The sequence below is a fragment of the Camelus ferus genome, chromosome 5 (assembly GCF_009834535.1).
Source record: "Camelus ferus isolate YT-003-E chromosome 5, BCGSAC_Cfer_1.0, whole genome shotgun sequence".
In the NCBI taxonomy this organism is placed as follows: Eukaryota; Metazoa; Chordata; class Mammalia; order Artiodactyla; family Camelidae; genus Camelus; species Camelus ferus.
Genome location: NC_045700.1, coordinates 24,509,881 through 24,533,772, shown reverse-complemented (window position 1 = coordinate 24,533,772; position 23,892 = coordinate 24,509,881). Strand labels below are relative to the sequence as shown.

Sequence of the window (23,892 nt, the reverse complement as noted above, 5' to 3'; positions counted from 1 at the left end):
TTAAAAGACAGTACACACATGTTGGCGTACATATTCAAGTTGCCTTTCTTTCTTGTTTTATTTTTGAAACATTACTATAAAATTAAAACTACAGATAATTTTCCCCATAGTCTATGGGATTAAATGTCATGTTCTATTATATGTAATCCATTTTTAGTCGTTCTTCATTTTTCTTGGTTGCTGTGTGTTATTTCAACTAAAACCCACACACACACTCTAAACTGGAGAAGACCTAATTCTGAACTTCAGTATTTTAAAGTGAAAAATTTTGAAGTCCCATTTAAATGAAGATATTTTTTCAAGCAGACAATAAACCCAGAACTGGTCAGTTTGCCAAACTTTATCTCAAGAGCAAATTATGAAGGTGTATTTTTAAAGTAGATAAAGTAGAAACATTTTAAAGTAATCTCAGGTGACAGAGGTAAATGATTGCATTCTTTTGGGAACAGGTAATTGGCATTAGTGATTTCCTGTGACAAAAAGGCAAAACATATTTTAACATAAAACAGTATAATGGATTCTTCTTTAATGTTGCTAATATGACAATATAGTGATTTTTGTTCTTTCTGTATTGTTTTGTATTTCTTTTTATAATGAGCTCTAGGAAAGAAAGGTACTCCTGACTGGTGATAAACACTACCTCCCAAAAATAAATGATCAGTAATAGATGGACAGATTAAGATATCATGCTATTTAAGATCTGAGATTTTTTTTCCTCCCTTAAATGAATAAGTAAATTTCAAGAAATTTAGTGCCCAGGTAATCTATAAATGTAGTAGATAGCTTTCACTTTTTTTCATTTAAATTGCATTTATATTGTTTTATATATCTGAGTAACTGTAATCAAAGAAACTTTGTAATTTGCCTATTCTTGGAAGTACCTAAGTTTCTATTTTAGACACAAAACCCATCAATGGAAGTGTTTCACATCATGAGATTTCTCAGTTTTAAGAGGTGAGGTTTATATACAAAGAACTCAGTAAACTATGTTTTCGTAATAAATAAACCCAAGAAGAGGGGAAAATCTCTAAGCAAAATGGTTGTCCTCTAAAGATTTTCCATCGCCTTTGCTCTGCTGATGGGAATTTGAAAACTAAATACAGCCCATGTGCACATACACACACACACAAATGCACCCTAGGACCCCCAACTCTCGGACTTGTCCTCTTTAACTTTCATTACAGTCTTATAGCTTGTGAGTGAGATACATTTCAGCAAAAATAGAAGAGGTGAAGAATTAATGTAGCCTCCTGTTTAGTAGGATTTATTGTACGGAAAAGAGTGTTCCCCATGCACGTGACTTAAAAAACTTACTTGCACCTATTAATCTAAGCTTTAAGTGTATTATTTAGGATAAATTACAAGCTCTGTGCTTTTAAACTGTTTGCCTTCTTTTTCCTTCAATATTACCAACCTTAACACAGATTATGCTAAATTGATTGCAAATTATTATGGTTTTTAAAACAGCATTCAGGCGTCCTGAATAAAGATGGTATTTTAAAGTAGTGTTTACAGTATTTAAAAGAAAGAAAAGGGGAGGGAATTAAACTATACTGAACACTTAGAAGTGTGTGGAGTTTTATACTTGTGCAGATAAAGTGTGAGGTAGCCTTGCCCTGTGAAACCAAGACCACAAATGATATGTGTCAGTAGGTTCTTTGATAGGGCTTCTGGCCACAGTGTTTTTGTGCTGTCAAACTGCTATGTTGAACAAACACCTCCTCTGGGACAAAGTGATAAATGCAGAGACAGGCTGGCTTCAACCAGTCTCAGCAACCTCCTCAACCACACCCCCACCCCCGGGCCCACCTCCCACCTCCCACCATCCTGCTGCCTCTCCACCCTGCTCTGCCCCTGTACCTGAAATTGACATGTATAGAGCCATGCCCAGGGCTTTTCAAGGTGTCAGCGGTGAGTGATTATTGATACTCCCCAAATCTTATGAATCAGTCCTCCGAAACTGCAGGCAAAGTCCGTTTTCTGGCAGACTTTATCTAGTCTTTTTAAAATGGAAATGGACTGAGCTTCTAAACTTCTGCCAACTTGAACTTTTTCCACTTTTGCTTAATCATTTGAAAACCACTTGCTTTCCTCTTGTCTTCCCCCACCCCCCCCCCCCCAGCCACTGGAGTTTTTATTTTCTAATGTTCAAGCAATTACATTGTGCAACACAAAACAAAATTGTGCCTTAAAAAGTCCAAACACTGTTACCTCCTACTTTTCACTTTCCAGCTTTCTTTCTGGGCTAACACTTCAAATGTATAGCCAACTGGTTTTTTATTTTTTCCTCCTCTCTCTTGGAGCCATTATTCTCTGACTAAAATCTGTTTACTGGTGCCTTTGTGTATGTGTGTGTTTTTTTCCCCCCTGACATTAAATGAATTTCCATCTCCTACTTCTGCAATCTCTAAGAAATAGATAAACCATTATATTTTTTCCCCGGCTCGTATTTTAAAGCGGTGATCCTGACAGCAGGACGATTATTGCACTTTATGTTTTAGTGGATGTTTGCTGTTGCTAGTTACAGCAACACTTATCATAAGACAGCAAGAAAAGAGTAGTCCCTGGTAATTAAAGTAATGAAATATTCATTTACTCTACCTTTTCTGTAGTCTCACAAATTAGGCTGCTACATTTAATGCCTGCACTGCCTCTGTTTTTATTATAATGGCAGCTTTCGCATCTGCAATTAGGACTAATTCTGACAGTTACAATTTCTGAGGGATGGTAAACAGTGAGCGAGATGTGCAGCAGAGGTATTACACGTGAAAAGCCCTTGTCTCTTTAACCTTGTTGTTTTTTTTCTCGCAGAGGTTACCTTTTCCCGATGGTGCAAAATCGACTTGACATAACTGTTCATCAGTTTCAGGGTTTTCCCTGGAGGTATTTGCATCAAATCAGCCCAGTCAAGCTTCAAGTTGAAATTGGCAGGCCAGAAACTGACAGGGTAGAGACTGGAAAAGAGACAGCTAAAGTACAGGCAGCAAACTGACAGTAGCAGAGTGAACGACGGAGAGAGAGAGGGGGAGATGGGGTGAGAGCGAGAGCTTTTCAACTTCAGTGCAAGGGAAATCTCCACTCCTGCATGGATCTCAGTAGCCATGTATCCGGGAGGAACTTGAAGGGTCGAGAGCTTCAGAACACCTTCAGCTAATTCTTGCCACTAGGGCTCAGCAGCCCTGCTCCTGGGGTTCACTCTCGTTTAATCTGATTGGATGCCTGAAGAGGAGTGGGCACACTTAATTAAACAGGAGGAAAGTTCTGAGGCACCTCCTCAGCACTTATTAAAGCTTGAAAGCCAAATCTCATGATCAGTGTTATAGGAGGCAAATAAGGCAGTTTGGGTTTTTTCCCCCCCTAATTGTTAACTTGAAGGAAAGTTAACAATCCTTCTCTTTACCAGGTTTGTTTCCTTGGGTTTCTACTCTGAAGCAGGTTAGAAGTCCCCAGAGACCAGAGCTCAGGAGACTGTCAATTCAAAAGTTAGTGCATTTTTGTCAACAAAAACAGCCACGCAGCAAAAATTACACTTGAAGAGATACTCCTTTGAATAACACGGGGTTGCAAGTTCTCTTTGTCAAATAACCCCGCCTATTCTGATAACGGATGAACATTTATTCAGTCGTTTAAAGGCCAAAAAAAACGTGGCAAAACCTTGAAATAGCAGTGACATTAAACTTTTATTTCACTATCGGGAACGTCACTTTGAGAAAAATCTTATGATTGCAAAACTTTTATAATTGCTCTTACAAAGAAAACAAATATGAAAAGCGCCCCCTTTGCCTGAATGCATTTTTCCCCCTCCTTTATGTCTATTTTAAAGCAGTATTTTTTGTCATCCTTTCTTATTTCTTCTAACTTTGGAGGTGGGGGGGTGTTGGTGTCTTTACTAGATGATTTAAAATCCTCACCACTTTCCAACTAGACTTGGGGGTCGAATAAGCCCTTGCTTTCAAAGCGTCTTCAGGCTCTGTGTATGACAGGCATTGGCTGATCTGCTGATGCCCATTCGACAGGCACTGTTGAACTAAAGTGGTGTGACGGCACAGTTTTGTTAAGCTGTGAACAAAGAGCTGAAGATGCCTTCCTGGCATCGTCCATGTGCATATTGGCCTTGTCACAGTTTTGCTTGATTTAATGCTCGGTTTATTCCTAGATATTAAAACTTAAATTCCGAACAATATGTTTTCAAATACTACATACCAACTTTATTTTAAAAGCGTCAACTTCGAAGATCCCAGGGTTCATTTGCTCCTCCAGTTTCTGTGTAGCCAACGTTAAAACACAGCTTTGGAAATAAACAGATTGCCAGTAGCCTCTTAGCTGTTATCCATTTAAAAATGGGATTCCAGTCTTAAAAAGTCTTATTAGGGGAAAAGATTTATTTTTCTTTGATCATTGGTTGAAAGTCATTATTTATTTCCAACAGTGGATCCTCGCATAAATTCCTGAGGAGAAGTTACCTTCTGTGCACACAGTCTGGGTAGACTTTCAAAAAGATGTATTATTAAAAAGATATGCAGTTATAAAAGAAACCATTTACAAATACCTGTCAGGTTAAGGACAGGGCTACCGGCAGGAAGAAAGAAATCAAGGGGGTTTCTGTTAAAGTGAGCGCTCTTGAGGAGACAGCAGCAGAATTAGGATTCAGTCTAAAAAATAAAATAGCCGTTATAAAAGTCCCTGTTCCACAGACAACAGCTAGCTCTTCAACAGAAAACTTAAGTTTAGAGCTAAATTTAGATGCCTGTGTCCGGTCGAATGTGTCTTGAGCTTTATCTCTGCCGGGTCTTTTGTTTCCCCTCTGCCTCTCTTTCCTCCCTCAGGTTGGCTTCAAGTGTTTGCTAAGAGATTAGTTAGCAAGTTTATATTGAGGAGGTAGCCATGGGGAGCAGCTCTCTGCCCGAAGGAACGCGCAGTGGGTCAGAGTGTGAAGATACGGGAGCTCAGACTGACTAAGGCCCCGGATCAGGTACTTGATTTTCTCTTAAAGACACACTGGCTCGTAGAAAGGGTTGTGGGATGACATCTCGTCCCAACAGGAGCACAGATGTTACCACTTTTAGAAACTTCCAAACAAGCATGATTGCTGCAACAACTTTATGGAAAAAAAAAAAATTTAGGTCTATCGCCAGAACGCTCCCTTTTCATTATGTAAAGAGGTTGTAATTGGAGATATCCGAGGTGTTTACCTCCATTCACAAAACAGCATCTTTCCGGAGCGTGTTACGAGGAAGATGGCAAAGGAGAGAGAAATATTCAGCAGCATGGAAATATTGCTGCTAATAACCAGGGAGACTGCACTAAAAATCTGAAATTGAATCTCTAGAGTAAAACACATACCCATTTCCACCTGCCCTAAGAACGCGTTCTTAGCAGTGACAGTTTTACTAACTGAAATAAATTGCCTTTTTTTTTTCAGTAGTAGTAGTAGTTTACTCAATATCATTTATACCAAATCATTTTCACAGCCGTAAAGAGTGATACAGGTTGGAGTGACCAGGCAAGAATAAGTTTTCTTGCTAGTTTTGTATAATATCATACAGACACCCCTGCCGGCAGCATGGATAAGATACTCTGGCCTATTCTCTGAGTTTCGTGAGAGCCTTTGTGTTCTTTCCCATTGGTGTGAACGAGACTTAGGCAAGCAAATCTCCAACCTGGCAAAAGAATACATGATATGTTAGTGGGGTAGTATGAAATCTATGTTGATGGAGTAGATTCTTCCTTCATACATGAAGTGAACTCTGACATTGGTTTGGTGTTTCCTATGAAAACTTTGTTAGCAATGGTTTATGAAGGAGACAGACAAATAGAAGTGGATCCAAATAGTCCTCCTGCCCCAACCCCCAGCTCAACACGATCCGCTGTGTGGTGCTAACTCATAACATTCTCTCTGTAAATTGCTCTAAATGAAGCCATCATCCTGGCTATGTTTTATAACAAATGCATGGCTGGAACCAACATGACTTCTCACCTTTTAATGAACTGTCCCAGTTTAGGATCTTCTAAGGAATGGAGTGTAAAAGGAAGCAAAGTAGGAGATGAAGAGATCTCGTAAATAGTTTCCTTTGAACAACCACAACTGCTTACATGGCCTTTCCCCCTTTTTTTCTGGGCTAGCAGAAACAACGGCCTATCCCAGGGCTCATACAAGGGAGCACATTTGAGAGTGATTCATTGGATGATTTGAGGGAGACACCAGCCCTGGGAGGCCAATGAAGAGCATTGGCTGAGAATGTCCCTGACATCGGGAGTGGGTGGGATGTTAGTATAAGTCGTTCCTGGAGGAATTTCTGATTCACATGAGAATAGGAAGCAGAGATCTTCCAGCCGCCGGTCAGCATTGGTTTTAAAATAAACAGATATTGATGGCTGCCTTTTTCTCCCACCCCATTCCTAGCCGAGCGAGGAAGTTCTGCTTCATGTAAATAAGATCTTTGCATTTATCTGCACTGAGATAGGGCTTTAATGATGGGTATCTGCAAGTCAGGAGAATGAATGTGATCTCATTGTATCTCAGTGCAGAGATGAGATAGTGGGGAGCTACAGCACACCAGTGCATTGTGCCCGGGTGTTGGGAACAATCCTTCCCATCTCCAAAGCAGCGACTCTTTCTTTTTCATCATTGTTTCCTTACCTCACTTGTATGCTTCTTCCGATACAGATCTGAGTGAGTTGTGCAAGCTTCAGACTTGCCAGCCCCCAGCTCCCAGGCCTAGAACAGAGTAATTCATAAACTTACCATATTAGACTATCAGATTGAAACCAAGAGTTTCTACTAGTGGTGGAATTGGAAAGCCCATTGTTTTGATTATCATTTCATCAGCCCCAACTGATACTAGCATGCTCAAGGAAAACACACTTCAGTTACAGTTGATTTTCAGATTCCAAAATGGTGCTGCAAAGCCTGTGCATCTATAATTATATTTTATGCTAGGCTGTGCAATACCAAAATATACGCTGCAGCAATCAGTGAGCGAACAGTATCAATCAATTTGTAAACAGATGAAGTCACTCATTCCCAAACTGGTTTTCCAAAAACAATTACTAAATTACAATAGAAAAAAATTGTACAGTTACTGTATTTGTGTGCTGTGTTACAATCAACATACCAGGGAAACAAAACAATTTAATGCAGAAAAATCATCATTCATCTACATTATAATTGCTTCTTTTTCACATCTACAGGGCGGTTAATTAAAATTGTGATTAAATGCGGTCGCGCTGCCTAAGATGTCTTGCCCAAAACAGGTGGTACAGAATTTAAAAGTAAAAAAAATGTAATTAGCATTGGAAATTGAGAAATTGCCTGTAAGAATCAGTGTTAATTTCAGTCAGTGATGAGGTAATTTATAAATGAATGCAGTGGAGGCTGTGCAAATGCACATTGCCTTCCTTGCCATTCTTAGCATTCTCAGCATGCAGGTGAAAATGTTTTCAAAATATTGAGGTAATTTGAAAATCAATCCATGCATTCTGTATCTTTTTTCCTCCCGTTTGTACCAAATGCTGAACAAATGCTGCCGTAGATGGCACAATCCACCCGTTTTTTTTTTTAACTTTCTAAAAGCAATGCTGCACATATTTTAGACCTAGATTAAGAAACGTCACAACACCCATCGAAAGTCTAAAAGTGTTACAAGGGTCCAAATCGTCCACCTAAAGTTCTGACTAACATGGACTGGGTTTGCTGCACATCACTCCCTCCAGTGCAGTAGAGACCTGGAAGGGAAACTTCTTCCCGGAGCTGGTCGTGCAGACATAGAGACTATTAACCAATCCAGTAAATACTTGAGGTTTTATTTTTAACGGTTAAGAAAGAACTAGAGAGTTATAATAAAGCTGATATTTTCTTGAGACTCTTTAACCATATCTTTGTTATTCTACCAATAGCCTCCCAAACCAGTTAATAAAGTTATTGCTAGAAAATATTTTCCAGAAATGAACTCTGCTTATTAATAGCATTTCTCCTTTTGACAAACAAGGATGCAACTTTCTAATAAAACATGATACCATCAACTTCATATACTTCATGCATTCTACAGGCACAGCCTGTTGGTACAGGAGTAAATTCAAAGTTCAGATGCCATTTAAAAAATTATTTCTATTTACACTATTTTCTATTATTCAAATGAGAAACCCTAAGCTTTAAAAATCCCCTTTTAATGGAAAAAATTTAACTTTCATGTGCTTATCCTTACCATCTAAGCAATACAAATTTAAAGTCTTTTAATCATGAATTGAGAAGAATATGGGGTTCAAGGATCTGGCTTCTTAAAGAGACTTCTTGGGACTTTTTAAGCATCCCCTTCCTGAACTTGGCACCCTGCAAAATGATCTCTCTCTCCTTATGAAGGATTTAAAGGATCTCTCATCCTAAGAACATGTTTCATTAACTGTCACAGAAATATCTGATAATCAGATTCTCTCATGTAAAATATTCTGCATGGTTCTTTGCTGTTTGAGGCAAGAATCAATGATTTCACTCTGAAGATACTCTTTGGGTAATCCTGACATTTTTTGAAGAAAGACAAAAATGAAGGAATGGTCTGTTTCTCTGACAGTATCTTACCATCCTCTGGTTTGGGGCCTGACATTGGGTCTACCTCCCCACCCTGACCCTTCCTCACCACTTGTAGGGAACAAATGAACTGTGCAGTTTAGACCCAGTGGCATGCCATCCTTTCTCCTGGATTCAGATGTGTTTCCCATTTAATATTACAAGTAGAAATAAAATGAAACCTGTAAATGGAGAAAACTGAAAGGTCAGCAGTTAACTTCTTGATCCCTCTCCTTTCACCAGCTTCTAGCCTCCACTAACTATGATTAGGGCAACTTCATCTTCCAGGAGTCAGGTCCCCTTCAGTGAGGGAGGGTGCATACTCCATCAAAGAATGGCTTCCTGGATTCCCTTCAGGACCTGTGAACATGAGATCTGCAGCCACCTGGGACTTGGCTCAAGTTTCAGGAGAGTGATGGGACGGGGGAGGTACCATGACTTGCACCGGGCTGTGCTGGTTCTGAGTTTACAAGGGGTCACAAAGGTCAGAGAATCACAGATGTCAAGAGAGCTCAAGGCCCTACCCCTTGAACATTTTGCAGAAGAATATTCTTCTTACCTCTTTCCGTTCAGTTCATGGTCCTCTGTAAGCCAGCAGGGCAACGTGGAATTCTTCACATGGGAGATTCCACCTATGTTACGTCAAACCATCGACAATGACAACCTCTTTTATGGGAGCTCGTCTCCCAGGTGTCTTCTCCATTCTCTTACAGAGTCATCGGGAAAGGTTTGAACTATATGGCTATGCTAGCATTAGATTGGCCAGAAGTTTATTTTTTCAAACATTTTTTTCTTTTCAAAGTTTGCCACGTGAGCTTACTTGCTTCATTATCCCATTACTAGAAGCAGTACCTCTTCAAAGCTGGTGACAGGCTCATGGAAGAAAAATGCATTTTTTTTTTTTCTGCTTAGAGCATCTTTCTGACTTCATTCCTAAGAGTGATCTGACGTTTGCATTATAAGAAAAAACCTTTTTTTTTCCTTGTTGAAAAAATAATTGAAACGGATGCCACCAGGCCCTTTTTAGGCTTCTGGTATTCAGTAGAAATTTGTAGCGTTTAGTCATCCTGCATTAATTGAACATCTACTATGTGCAGGCATTGAACTTGAGGCTGAAGATCCAAAAATGAATGACAGAGCTTGGACCCCTGAGAAGCACACTGTCTAGTGAGAAAGTGGGGTGGCCTCCAGAGATGAGGAAAATGTGATGAATATCCAGTGAGTAGAGAGCACAGAAGGTGGCTTAACTAGATCTGGGAGCAGGTGGTGAGGGCAGGCTTCCTGGGGGAGGCAGCTTTTGAAGAGGGCATGGTCATATGACTCGGGTTTCACCAGTGGAGCGGGGGAAGGGCATCCTGGGCTGAGAGCAGGGCGTGTACAGCCTTGGAGGAGAGAAAGGGAGACCAGCTCTGGTGCTGTCAGCCAACCGACCTGTCTGGAACAGAGCACCAGGGCAAGGGGTCAAGCCTGAATGCAGTCTGCAAAGGTGGCCTGCGAGCAGAAGCGTCTCCTGCCCCGTATTTACTGGCTCTTATCCAGTAAATAGGTGATGGTGAGCTCCTGAACCATTTTTTAAAGAAGAATGACATAATCATATTTGTATTTCAGTGAAATGTTTCTAGCAACCGTAGGAAAGCTAATATTATCTAATGTTTATTGAGTACTTATAATGTGCTGAGACCCGTGCTGAGAATTTTGCTATGTCATCTGATGTTGCCCTGACAACCATCCTATCAAACAGATACTATTATTGCAATACATATTTTTACCAATGAGGAAATTAAGGCCTAGAAAGGGCACGAGTCCTGAGTCAGGAAGAAAGTTTATGGCTAAATGTTACTGGAATCGTAGAATTTCCAGGATTACAAGTAATTCTGGAAAAACGTTTGGAAAAAGAAACCCAGCCCTTGAAAAAGAGTTAAAGTGAGGCAGTCTGATTCCCTTCTCTCTGGGCGAATAGGGCGTCCAAGTGGGGTATGTGGATTTTTCATCCTCAAAATTCTTCCTTTCATTCATCACTAGGCCAGTTTGAAAAAAGAAAATGAAAAGTGAATCTTGATCCTCAGGAAACTGAGCCTAGAATGTGTGACAGCTTTGGAAAGAGATGGTTAACAGACAGCCCTTCAAAACAGGGGAGTTTAGTCAACCCCGGAACACTGGCCTTGCTGATTTAATTCATGACATTAAGGCCTTATGAGGAAGCAAATGAAAATAATCCCTTTGCGATGACTCTTTCCCCTCTTTTCTGAATTAACTCTTCCGTCGCCTAAGACTCACCAATCCTCAAACTTCTGAATTCTCCACACCGCCTTATCTCTGCCATCCCACGGCAGGCCCTAAAGCGGCTAACATTTTGTAACAACTATGTGACAAATTGTTGTGCTTTTATTCACGTCTGGACATCTTTGCCAGGCTTGCTTGTTGTGTTTTCTGTTTGGCTGTGTCATGGGACCAAAGGTGGCTGCCTTTGTACAGCATGTCAAATCTGGTTAACATGCAGCCATTTATCTTTAAAACCACTCCCGCACCATGGCAGTGGCGGGCCAGGCCACGGGGCTCCAAGCACAACCCAATTTTTCAGACCATCTTTTCTGCATACGGGGAGCACATTGGACAGCAGACGAGATGTTTTGTGATTTGGGGAATCTCTTAGAGACAAATTGTAGAGTGCGAGTGCAGTGTAGCTGGACTGCTGGGTGCCCAGTGAAGTGAGCAAAATCAGATACAGCACAGGCTGAAAGAATGAAGCGAGAATTCATATCTGTGTGCAGAAGCATGCACAGTACTTTGCTCACACAGAGAGTTCACACATAGACAAAAGCACGTTTGCTCGGTGGTGATTTGCAGGGGATTCTCTCGGCACGGTCTGGGCGTGTATTCGCACAGAAGCCTTCTTTATCGTTTTGTCCTGGTGAGGGTGTCCACACGTGAACATGTAAATGTGCTGGTGTGGGAAGACAATTTGCTGTTACAGATTTAAGACACGGGAAAGACCTTCTAGTTCACTGAGGCATTTCTCTCCTAATGTAGTAGAAGCAGAATCTTTGTGTTTTCTACGGTTGTTTCAATAAAGGACTCTGTGTGTTTAAGGAAGACTCAGAGCCGCTGAGTGTCAAGTGTTACAGTGAAGGACGTTGAGGACTTTTCTTCTATAAAATGGCTGCAAACTTTATAACCTAATCCACTTTGGGTTTTTTTTTCTCAATTGTTTCAAGGTGTCTTGGGGATGATTTGCCCTTAAATAACTAATTATCAGCAAAGGAGAAAAGATGGCAATAAAAAAAAATGTGATAAACCTTCAGGAACTAGTTTAACTAAAACAAAAAAATGTGCTTCCTTAGGTCAGTGAAAGGACTGAACATAGCAAAACCATACGATTTAAATGAATTGTTAGGAATTGTAAATAGTTAATATAAATGTATATACACACATGTGATTGTGCATGTGTGTGTGTATATACTGAGGTTGCTGGAAGAAATAGGCAGCCAGTTTTTCTTCTTCTCTTTCTTTTCTTTCTCTCTCTCTCTTTTTTTTTTTTTTTTTCTTTTGAGTAAAGGACCCAAGAGATTGCCTTTCACTTTGAAAACAATCTCTAATATCAGGAAAATGCGCTGTTTGTTTATGCGTACATAATGCAAGTTTGTCCGCCTGGGAACTGCAGCAAATGGGAGAAGTATGCATGGATTTCACAGGTAACAGGATTACGTGGGCACATAATTGATCCATTTGGAGAAAAAAAATGACAGTGCTCTAAAGATGCCTAGGCTTTGGAGATGGAGTTTATGAAACAGGCATTTGTAAATTCAAAGGAATCAATATGTCAATTTTATTACATCTCAGAACCAGCTGGGCATTAAAGGAACAGTAGCCTTTAGAAAAAAATGGCAGCTGTGTATTCCCACATTGCCTACCTTTCTTAAAGGGCTTAGAATTTAAGGACATGAACTTAGAAATTTGTGAGAAATTAATTTACATTTTCAAAAAATAACAGTAATTTAGGATTTTTTCAGTTTTCAATCTAACCAGTCCATTACAGACTGTCTGACTTATTATTTACAATTAAATTCTAGTAATAGATACAGGTAATAAGCAGAATAGTGACTCTCACACGGGTTGCATACAGTCACGGATTCATTAGAATTCATATCTGCATTGTGCTTTTCAACAAAGTCTAGATTTTACCTCTTCACTGATCTGAGAACATAATTTAAGAGCTAAGCTTTGGATGTCCCACAGAATTTGGTCTGTGCAAGTATGAAATATTCCTGTTTTATTAGAGTTTTTGACAATTCAAAAAGACCAAGCTATTTTAAATTAAGTTCCCAGATAATAGGATTTGGACAACAGCCATAAGAGACGTGCATGGGATGTGAATTCAAGATATTTTTTAAGATCTCAAAGAGCTTACACAACTCAGGATGGAACTGAGAAGCTATGAACCGATCCACTTGTAAGTGAAGCAGTGCTTCCTTTTCACGTACCCTACTGTGTGCTGCCTGCTCGTACCTCAAAGGTGGCAGCTCTGGTATTTCATGCTTACATCTCCACTCCCCAGACTCCTCTCCAAGAACATCCCCAGATCCATCCACTTATAAGGAATGGAGCTCAGCTCTCCTCTCTCCCCAGGGAATGAGGAATTTAATACCATGGAAAGAATGGTGCATTCAGACACAAACACATCTTTGTCCGAATTCTGATTTTGCCACTTACTCTCATGTGGTCCTGAGTGTGTTTCTTAACCTCTCTGAGCTTCAGTTCATAATACTTGAAGCGGGGTCCGATATTCGTTTTATAGGATTGTTGGAGTGTTGAACCAAATTCTGAAGGCAGTGTCTGAAACCTAGAAGATATTCAATACGTTCTACTTACGACTGTTTCGAGGTGTGACTAATCAGGTTGCTAGGAATTCTCTGATAGAGGTACTTCAGTTTCTGGGTCATGCTGAAACATTCTTGAAAAGAGGAAACAATAATCTTAAACTGAGATATTCATTCCTCATCAATTCTTTAGGGAGTGTTAAAAAGAAAAAGGAAAAGAAATAAGTCACAGTAGTTGTTGGCAAGGTCTTATACCTCTGCATTCCCAGGAAACAGACATGGTACTTTTTCTTATAGGACCAACACCCTCTTAAAAAATATTCCTCAAAGAATATATTCTGAGCTGACCTTTATCACAGCACTTACAATACCTGATTCCTATTTGTCTCCTCAGAAATGTGTAAATGCCTTGAGGACAGTCCTGTCCATCTCTCTGTCACCAGTGCCTAGCTCAGCACATTGAACACAAAAACCATTTAGTTAAAGCGAGGCTGTACTTAATATGAAGATGAATCCATTCTACTCGACCATCTTCTGAAAATGAATTCGGCAGGTACATTAAACATTTAGTATAAATTATAATCTCTAGAAAAAAGCTTTTGATAACTTATGTTAGGCTCCCTACCACCCTATTAACAATTTCTTGAACTTCACTTAGTGACAGCTATGCCATCTTGAATACTGGGGATTTTTTTCTTTTCTTTTAGTTTTTATTTAAAGCAACTGGCTTTCCATCTTTCACCATGACACCTTTAAGACCTACAAGTCAGGGAAGCAGACAGAGGCAGTGTAGACCCTCAAGAGAGCCTGGGCTTTGAACATCGGGGTTCAGATTGGTTTCTACTTCATACCAGCCACGTGGCCAGGAGTAAGTTGCGAATCCTAACTGTACCTCCATGTCTCATAATACCTATGTGATAGGGTTGTGAAGAAGAATTATTGCTAGTAGGAAAATATCAAACACATAAGAGGTATTTAATGCTAGGTCCCCTCCCTCCAGTCTTCAGTGTTTATTGAGTATCTATTTTGGGATGGCATTTAGTGAGTTCCCCCCTTGCTCCTTCTGTCAGTCATTAAGTCAATCAACATTTAATACCCACCACTGGTCGATATCTTATCCAATTCCAAATATCATTTTGAGAATTGGACTGTTTTCTACTCAAGGGAACAAGCATGCAGAAGTACCTTCTGTACTTAGAATCACAATCATTCTAACTACTTTCTGCCTAACCTGACTGTTTCTTTGTTCCCACCATGCTTCTAAGTGAACCACTTTGGTATTTCTGCAAGGCTTCATCTCCATTCTGTGCTTGAGTTTCTCAGATCGCTCTTCTTCCATGATCCTTTGAAGACAGCAGAAAAAAAAAAAAAAAAGATGCACTGAGGTCTCTTGACTTTGTACGCTTGCCATGCAACTATGTGGATTGGTTAGTTAATAGAACAGATTAAAACACTTTGTTTGACTCCGCTTAAGCGTACCAGAAATACATTCAAATCTACAGCTACAAAATGTAAAGAAGGTAGTCCAAATATAGTACTACATAATGAGGCTCCCTGTTGGTAGTATATAAAGCAGTTTAGAGTATAGCTTCAAATTCTAATGAAGATCATTTTAAATTTTGCACTGAATTGTGAATTTAAAATTCCCATGTTCTCCATAAGTATCTGAAGAGGGGCATGTAAATACCATAAGTGAATTAATTACTGCCTTAAGTTGGTGAAGCATGTGTGAATCCAAGCTTTATTCTTGAACTTGCACTTCTCTTCCCAAGGTTTTTTGAACCATTTCCTACATGCCGAGTTCTGAGCACCTATTCAACTGCTGAGGACGTATAAAAAAGGTGTTTTCCTTCACGTGGATTAAAGGTTTCAATCTCAGAAAATCACCACCACTGCCACAAAAAGTTCATCCAGGACCACATCCATGTATAACACGAAATTCGTAAAGCAGAAAAGAGATGTTCAGGATCGAAAACCTAGAAAAACATGAACAGCTTCTATCTTAGCTTCTGCCCCTCCTTTTGATATTAACAGTGATCAGTTTTTCTGAGGGGAAATGGAGGTCTACACGGCAAGAGTACCTTTCACTCTTGCTTCTGTTTTGTTGATGGAATGTGGGACCACAGACGTTATTGGGCAACTTTTCGGAGCTGTCTCTTTTGAAGTCAACCCCAGGAGGAGGGCAAATGGGGCTGCTGTGAGCCCGCGGATGGCGCCCACATGGTGCCCACCCAAGTTCCTCCAGAGACGCCAGCATTTCCACGGAAGGGCCAGAGGCCCTGCCAATATCTGCACATCATTGGCGTGATAGACCATAACAGCTTCTTCTGAGCCGTTCCGGTCTGTCGTGTCAATGCGTACTCGGGGAGTCCTCAATGCACGGATCATTGACACGGCACTACATAACGGCTCCTTAGCAGCCATTATTGGGTATCAAGTCAATGCATACTCAGGGAGCCTTTAACGCACAGGCCTGCACAAGCAGACACATTCCGAATACTAAAATTCCTTAGGAAAATTAGTCATGGCCCCTGTGTGATCGCTGTTTTCCATTTTGAAGTTTAACCATTTTGGGGAAAGAGTGAGAAAGGAAAATACCAGAGTCATCTGAAAAGTCCTTAAAAGACTGGGGCAAAAGTTCTCAGGATGGGCTGGGCCCACGAAGACCATGAGCTTCTAATTTTTTCCTTTCCATCACCTCATTTTATTGTGTCAAAGTTCTAGAAAGCATTTCACTTTCACCGAGGCTCTTTTTCAGGCCAGAACACCTTTTTTTTAATGGTTCAGATATAAATCCCCAAAAATGTACTGGAAATGATGACAGGCTGTCTAACTGTAAAGTAACAGTGGTAGGCATTATAATAATCTTACAGAGCTACACACATCAAAAATATCATGTCGTATGATGACCTCTGCAAGATATTTCACTTGGTTGTCATTCCAGACTTCTAATAAATAGCACGTTGAGCAGGAAAGATTCTGCAAAGATCAAAATAAAATGATGATGATGATGATAGTGATAATAATAATAAAATATAGCCACCATTTGTTACAGCCTCACCACGTGGCAGGCATTTGGATACATTATCTCATTTAACTTTCTCAGCAGACGTTACACATCAGGAAACCGTGTTAAGGTTAAATAACTTGACTGATGTCACACAAGTGCTTAGTGACACTGGTGGGATTTGGACTGGGTCTGGTGAGAGCCACGTGCTCACCATTCTATTGCTTCTAACGACAAACACCTTCAGGGAACTTAGGTTTTTATCTAGAAGAGCCAACCTCTTGTGTGCTTACTGATCAGGAAACTGAGGCAGGGTGGTTTAGTAATTCCCCCAAATAATAAAGAGAGTCACAGTCAGTACCAGAACGCAACAGGGGTGGCCAGCGCTCTTTCGCTGTGACCACGTGTTAACCACAGGCAAGACTTGGGAATTTCAGAGGCTCTGTTTCTGTTGTAGGAGGGACGTCCACTGTCACCATCACTCCTGAAGAGATTTCCCCGCGCCAAGTCAGAGCGGTGCGAGTTTGCTCTTGTTGGTGTTTTTCCCTTTTGTGTTCTGCTTGCTGACTGACATCTGCTATCATGCTAAGCAGGTGTTCCTGTGTAAACGAACGTGCCCTGTTTGTGTTTCGCCATCCTCGCTGCTGCGCACCCAAATGAGCAGCGTGATTAAGAATCCTGTAAATTTTTGAAAGGAAACGGATGGCTACCCTACTAGAACATAATTACACCGTTCCAACATCCGCAGCTCACTGCTGCAGCAGAGTTGGAGAACAGCAGAAATTAATAATATATAATAGCATCCTTCTCGTAATTTATAAATGAAATAAAGTCGAGAGGAGATTCTGCTGATACGCATTTTCTCCTTAATTCTAAAAGACAAAGTATAGATTAGGACTTTAGTGGGGTGAAACCTGGCCAGCAGTCTCCCACTAGTTGCCTGATTCATGATACCAGTGTTTTCGCTTGGGGAAAAGAGCTAATATCTTTTATTAGGCCAGGGGGGAAAAATGAATAAGCAAGGCCCTCTAAAGGCAATACCAGATAAAGGTGGCCTGAGAAACATCTCTGAAAATTGTGTGCCCACTGTGTGCCCCTTTTTAAAAAAGGTATTATTTAAGATTTCAATGTGTGCTGTGTTTTTTTCTTCCATTATAATAACAGACCACCATGGGTCAACCCCTGTGAGAAAAGAGAGACCTGATCAGTTAAAGATGTGGTCCAACATAAACTCTATGTTAGAAAGCATTTGTGTAAGTCCAACAGTGCACACATAGTGAATAATCCTGCACTGTACAACAAGAGCATCGTTAATAGGGTAGATGACATGTTATGTGTTTCTTACCACAAAAAAAAGGGCCTTTATATCTTTGAAGAAAACATTATTTTGAGCACCCTGAATGTGCCACTGAGCCTCTTATTACAAATCATCATCAGAGTAAGGGAGTTGATTCTTTTAATCACGCCTTTCAACCATGCTGGAGAGATAATAGAACTTTCAAAAGAGGCAAATAAATTATATGTTAAAAGTAGCCAGTCCATTTCTCTGTGACACAGGACTGTGGGAGGCAGTTAGAAATTTCAAATATTTTTCTGTCTTTACTTGCGGTAGATAGGTTGCTGGAGAAATGGACACTGTCAGTTGTTTCAAAGGTTTGTCCCCCATGAACCTAATGCCCAAGACAGACAGACAGACACATACACACACACACACACACAAATGAGCAACTAGCCTTAAGAATATAGTATTTATATGATTTAAATAGTGTTATTTAAGCAATTATTCGTGCTTAACTCCAAAAATGACAGTAAGTCCAAAAAAAAAGTCAACATGGATTTTCTTGCCTTTAATTAACCTTAGAGAACATGAAGTGCTGTATGTGCCTTTCAAAAGAAGCATGTCCATGTAAGATGCTTATTCATTTAAGCAGTATTCATTTAAAGGTTCCCCTGAGTATTACTCTATGTGTTTTGATTTGGTCTAGAGAAAATAAATTCGTTTACTAGATTTATTTCATTAACAGGTATTTATTTAAGTGGGTTCCACTGTATTTAAATCTCCAAACAGTTTCCATTACTTCCTTGCTTCCTTGCTTCATGCTGACTCATTTTAATAAGCCTCAGGTGCCGAGGGTCTTATTGAGTGTTCAGTTTGATCAATATGGTTAAATTAAAATTGTGCAAAATATAAGCAAATGTACTCTAACAACACAGTGAAAAATGTGCTGTGTGCCAAGCATCGATTGGTGCTGGGGACAGGGCTGTGTTGTCGGGGCCGGGGAGGGGTCTCTAAACTACCTGGAAACGCAACCTTGGCTCCCTCTACACACACCCCTACAGTCAAACAGGGTGCAGACGTGCCCACTGAAGTACAAGAGGAAGAGATGTGTGTCAGGTGTTTTGCTTTTTGATTTAATGGAAAGCAGAATGTAAGACTCACAGTGAAGTCCTCTATAAAGAGAGAAAAGCTAAGATCATGTGAAAGTCAAGCTCAGATTATCACTGAACTGCTTTAAGCAATGTCAGTGTGGGAACGAGGAGCCCAGCTCTCTTTCGCACAGTAACTTTTTATTTAGTTGTGATTATTCAGAAATCTTAATCACTTGGTAGCTTGTATGCATTTTCAACCTTCTTGCTTGCCCGGTTTGACTGGGCAAGTTACCAAAAAATACCCTAATTTCTATAATATACCAAAAATCAGCCTTTCCATAAGCACAGCACTGGCAAACCCTGTATAACTTAATAGCTTTCTAACAAATTCATTGCTTTCTATATAATTATAAAGCTAAATAGATAACAAAGTATGTTTTGGTAGGCTCCTCTTAGCATGAAAACTTTTTTTTATCTTATTTTCCTAAATCAATTTCTTAACCTTTCTCTTTTTTCCTTCTTTTTATTTTCCTTTTTTTTTTTTTGCCTTTTTAAATGAGCTGCTATAGGAATATTACATATCCTTAATAGTCTATCTTTTTTAAGCTTTTCAAAAACTGCCACAATTACTTAGCAATTGTAATTATATATCATCAAAATGGTTCCTAATATGTGTTGGCTGTTAGGGCAGTTTTCTTTTCCTACCTGTTGTGTGATCTTGCATTTATCTTTAATCTTCTTGGTGAGTGACAGCTACCATCACAGCCCTGGCTCTCTTTGATATTATCTCTTCCTACATGTCCAAAACATAAGTTCACATGAGCAGAAGTTGATCTTATCAAAGGTAAATCAGAAGTTAAAAAAAAAAAAAAGCAGGGAGATAAAAACATCAAAAATACATATCTTGCAAGCAATGATTGTATTTAGGAAAGTGTGATCTGTGGAGATGAAAATCATTCTCCAGTTGAAACTGACCACGTACTTGTACAAGAATAATATGAATTTGAAGTTTGCTTTTAATTTAAATCTATTGCTTGAGCTTCTTAACCCTTAACAGTACAGTCACCAGCAAGCCTGCAAAATAATGTTGGAGTCTTAAAAATCATCAGAAATAAGTCAACCAGTACAAGTTCAGAAAAATTGACTCTATTTTTGTAGTGGGGCCAAGAAAAATACTTAGGTTTTTGTTTAGTTTTGTGCATGTTAGTCTTGATTTTTCTCAGTGTTTTGCATGTTTTGAGTTTTTAATATCAAAGGTAGTGCTCTTTGTAAACAAGTGTAAGTTTACCCAGGCAGCTTCACTTACTCCCTTCCCTTGTAATCAGATGTGAAAATTACACCCTCCCTTTTGGATACATGATAATTACACATTTCAACATGCAAGGAATTGTCTCTGTTTCAGTTGTTGGAATGAAAAAGCCGAGACATTCGGTAAAATATATTATTATATTAAAGATCATTTCCATAATTGTTTTCGGGATTCGTAATCAAAACCATGATCAAGGTAGATTTAGTTTTAAAAAGAATACACATAGAAATAAGGAGCAGATAAAGTGAATTGCCGAGTTCCACTTGAATGGCCATTCTCTTATTTTATAAAAATGCAATTGAGAAAAATATAGTTTTTCTTTCAAAAAAAACTTTTAGTATCTTATTTGACATTTTCTTTCTCCATGCTTATTAAAATACCTATTTTTCATGTAGACCAAAAAGAGGTAAAAAAAAAAAATCTACATTTTTGTGAGCAATATGAAAGGCTTAGTCAGAGGAAAGATATAAATACAATAAAAGAATCTTTTCAGGAAAAGGTGTTTTTTTGTTGGTGGTGGTGGCTTTTTTTCAAGATTCCTTTTGTATCAATTGAGCCAACTGTAAAAATTTAGTAAACTCAGGTGGGGGTACCTCTAATTCACAATCAGATTCCAGGTTCACCTGAAGAGTCCCTTACAGCATTAGGTAAGGGTGTATGTCAGTGAGGGACAAGTTAAAGCCTAACAAACTCAGAGCTTTTGGAAAAATAACACTGACTCAAAAATATGTCTCTCCTCTTTGGGAGGGCTTACTTTATTGATTCCTTTTTACTTTCTTAAGAAGGAAAGGAAAGGAAGAGAGAAGACAGCGCTAGATAACTGATTTTATGGTTTCTTAAAACAGTTTATGTCATAAAGAAGTACACTGACTAATTAGTTCTCTGAGTATTTAAGTTTTTCTATTTATCGAAACACTGGCGTAGGTAAGTGAGGCTACATAGTCATATGGTCCAAATCTGTTTTAAAAAAAAGAGTCCTATCAGATATTTTGATTCTGAAAATGCCCAACCCAATTTTCAAATATTTGGAATTAAATGATAAACTCATTAGCACTTACGTATATACACACTTTTCTATTTTAAAATCATTGCATAATCTGACATTTATGTTTAATTTTCCAAAGTATTTCCCCCAGAGAGCATTCGTATATTTTTAGAACTCAGAAGAAACCAGAGAAGTCAACTATTCTCACCCATAGGCTTCCCTCACTGGTAGAAATTTTCAGAGTTGGTAGACCAGGATTTGAACCCTGGTTTCCTGACTCCAAGTCAGGGATAGGATGCTGTTTTGAATGTGAATTTTGTTGTTGTTGTTGTTGTTGACAGTTTTCTCCCAAGATCCTGTCTGAGATGGTGTCTTATTTTTAGGCTGAATGATTCTCTACCCTGAAGTGTCAGGTTACAGTTGTGGTGTATGCCAAGAGTGGAATGGGCTAGAATCAGAAAACCCAGTATGCCCACGTGGTGAGTTATTTGGACGAGGGAACCACGTGTTCTGAACTCAAGATACTGGTTTCACTGCTTCTATGTGTTTTTAGAAAGATCGGGCAGTTGCTTTTCAGGTGAGGTGCTTTCATAATTCCTGCGCAGGCTGCGCAGAGAGCTCAGAAAATGTTTCACCTGGTACTGACATTAGCTTGGCAGGAAGTGGGTTCCCACTGCGGTCCCATTGCGAAGTAAGTAAATAAAAAGTCTCTCCTCGTGGCCCACTTGTCAGCTTCTCCCTTCCGCACACGGAGCTTCACGAGCAGCAGCACCGGCAGGCAGGAAGAGTTCTGGGTGGGAAGAGCAAAGAAGGAGCGGTTCTTGATGAGGCCACGTGTCTTCTGCTCGGTTGCCTTCCAGCAAGCGGCTTGCTCTGGGGAGCCCGGGGATCACAACCCGGGATAACGAGAAGCGTCCTGGACTTGGTTCAGGACACTCGGGTGTCTCCCTCCGCCTCTCCCCGCCCTGCCATCCAGTCTCAGCATGGCTGTGGCACGCCCCTCAACCTCTCTGGGCCTCAGGTCCCTCTCTATAAAATGTAGGGATTGGACGGAGGTTGCAAACTGGTGGCTGACAGCTGTGTTTGGTTTGGCTCACAAAGTATTTTAAACACATTTGAACTGGTTGCCAATATTTAAAAATTGGGCAATTTCACTCAAAGATTCAGATTTCTAGCACCTCTGGAAAACTCAGAAGATATGACATCTCTGTCCCCCACGAATGAGTGCAAAGACCATGAGGGGATTACTCTGGAGCCCCCGTGGAAGGATCAGCCGACCCCTCACCTGCTTGGTCGGCGTGGACATTGGGCGCATGATCCTTGCCAAGGCTCCACCCCACCTGGAGTTCTGTAAGCCTAGACCTGATTTGCTTCACTCTAAAATACAATGAATCCTTAGTGGTTTCTACACCTTCAGCAGAATGCTAAGGTATTTGTCTATGCAATAAGTATCATATACAGGTTGGAAATATTTTAGGTCATACAAATCAGCCCCATTTGGAACGAACTTGAAATCAAATGAGGGAAGGCAGGTGTAGCTCAAAAAATGTGGACCTTAAGGCAGTCTAAGGAAGGGTCTGGCTTCTGACTATTGTCTACTCAGAAAACTATGTGAGTATTTTATAAATTATCCCCAAATGGATTCTTTGAAACCCAAAGCAAATACTGTAGACCCCTTCTGTTAACATAGTATTTTTTTCACATCTCTCACTAAATTAACATCTCTGATCTCCCACTGGAATATTAGGTTTATGAACTTTTTCTGTTCATGTGGTTGCAAGCAAATTATGTTAGCCTATGTTTTCTTCAAAAGTAAGGAAATTGCTTCAATTTAGAACTCCATACTTTCATAAGCTCTACTTCCAGATATGTCCAGTTTGCACAGAGGACAACTTTGAAACTAATGGTTACAGAGTGTGTTTAATATTGTACAAATGCCGTGACAGAAATATCTCCTTTGATCCTCATAACAATGCTAAGAAGTGGATAGAGAAGGTATGTGACACAAACAAAGAGTCTAAGACAGAAAAATTAGGAAACTTGGGAAACTGGCCTATTTACTTAATATGCGAAAGAGTCAGGATTCAAACCTACAGCTTCTGGCTTTATGTTCAGTGCTTTCCATCTGTGGTATAGCTCTGTTTCCAGTGTTCTAGGAGATAGAACTAGGTAGACAGATAGACAGATGGACAGGCAGACAGATAGACAGGTATCTTACCTGAACATGATTTTTTTTTTCCTCTCATAAATAAGCAGAATCCTCTCAATGTATTACAAGTTACATGAAGAATCTTTTTTGACAGCTATTAAGTGAATGCTAGATTTGTATTATGGGACTGTATTAACACAGGTATAAAAACACAACACATGGAAAGTAGAGAATAATTTAAGATTAAAGTTTTACAATGAAACAATACAGAGAGATGGGGAAGGGGCAAAAAAAATCATGAACTAGGCAGGTAGAAGTTTATGGAAAAATAAGGTGCTGGGGAGAGTTTACCTATAAAGTAAAGAAGATAGAACAATTGGAAAAAGAGATCATAGACAGATGAGAAGAAATGTAGCAGACATAAAAGACAGGAAGGCTGTGTAGTAATTTAAGAAGTGAAACTCTTCAGGACAGAGTTAGGCGAGAAGCGGGAAATACTAGAAAGGAAGCAACAATTAGGAAGTGTGGCAGAAAAACCTCTAGGCCAGAAATCCGAGCAGACTGGAGGGGAGGGGAGGGTGGTAAATATGGAAACACAGGGAGGGATGTTTTTAGGAATTCACAAGCTAAAAGGAAAATAAATTGTAACCACAAAACTCTGTGATGTTCAACAAATTTGGATTACATGAAAG

The 23,892-nt window shown here is 39.7% G+C and overlaps 1 protein-coding gene and 1 long non-coding RNA gene across 9 annotated transcripts in view; one reads left to right on the top strand and one right to left on the bottom strand.

The window, feature by feature from the left end:
• ZEB2 (zinc finger E-box binding homeobox 2) overlaps window positions 1-23,892 on the top strand; it is a 143,260-nt gene that overhangs the window by 13,180 nt on the left and 106,188 nt on the right. The window lies entirely within an intron of this gene.
• LOC116663610 lies at window positions 15,662-17,698 on the bottom strand. The gene is made up of 3 exons (XR_004319834.1): window positions 17,688-17,698; window positions 16,960-16,964; window positions 15,662-15,853 (listed from the first exon to the last, which is right to left on the bottom strand). It is a non-coding gene; the product is annotated as an uncharacterized LOC116663610 (long non-coding RNA).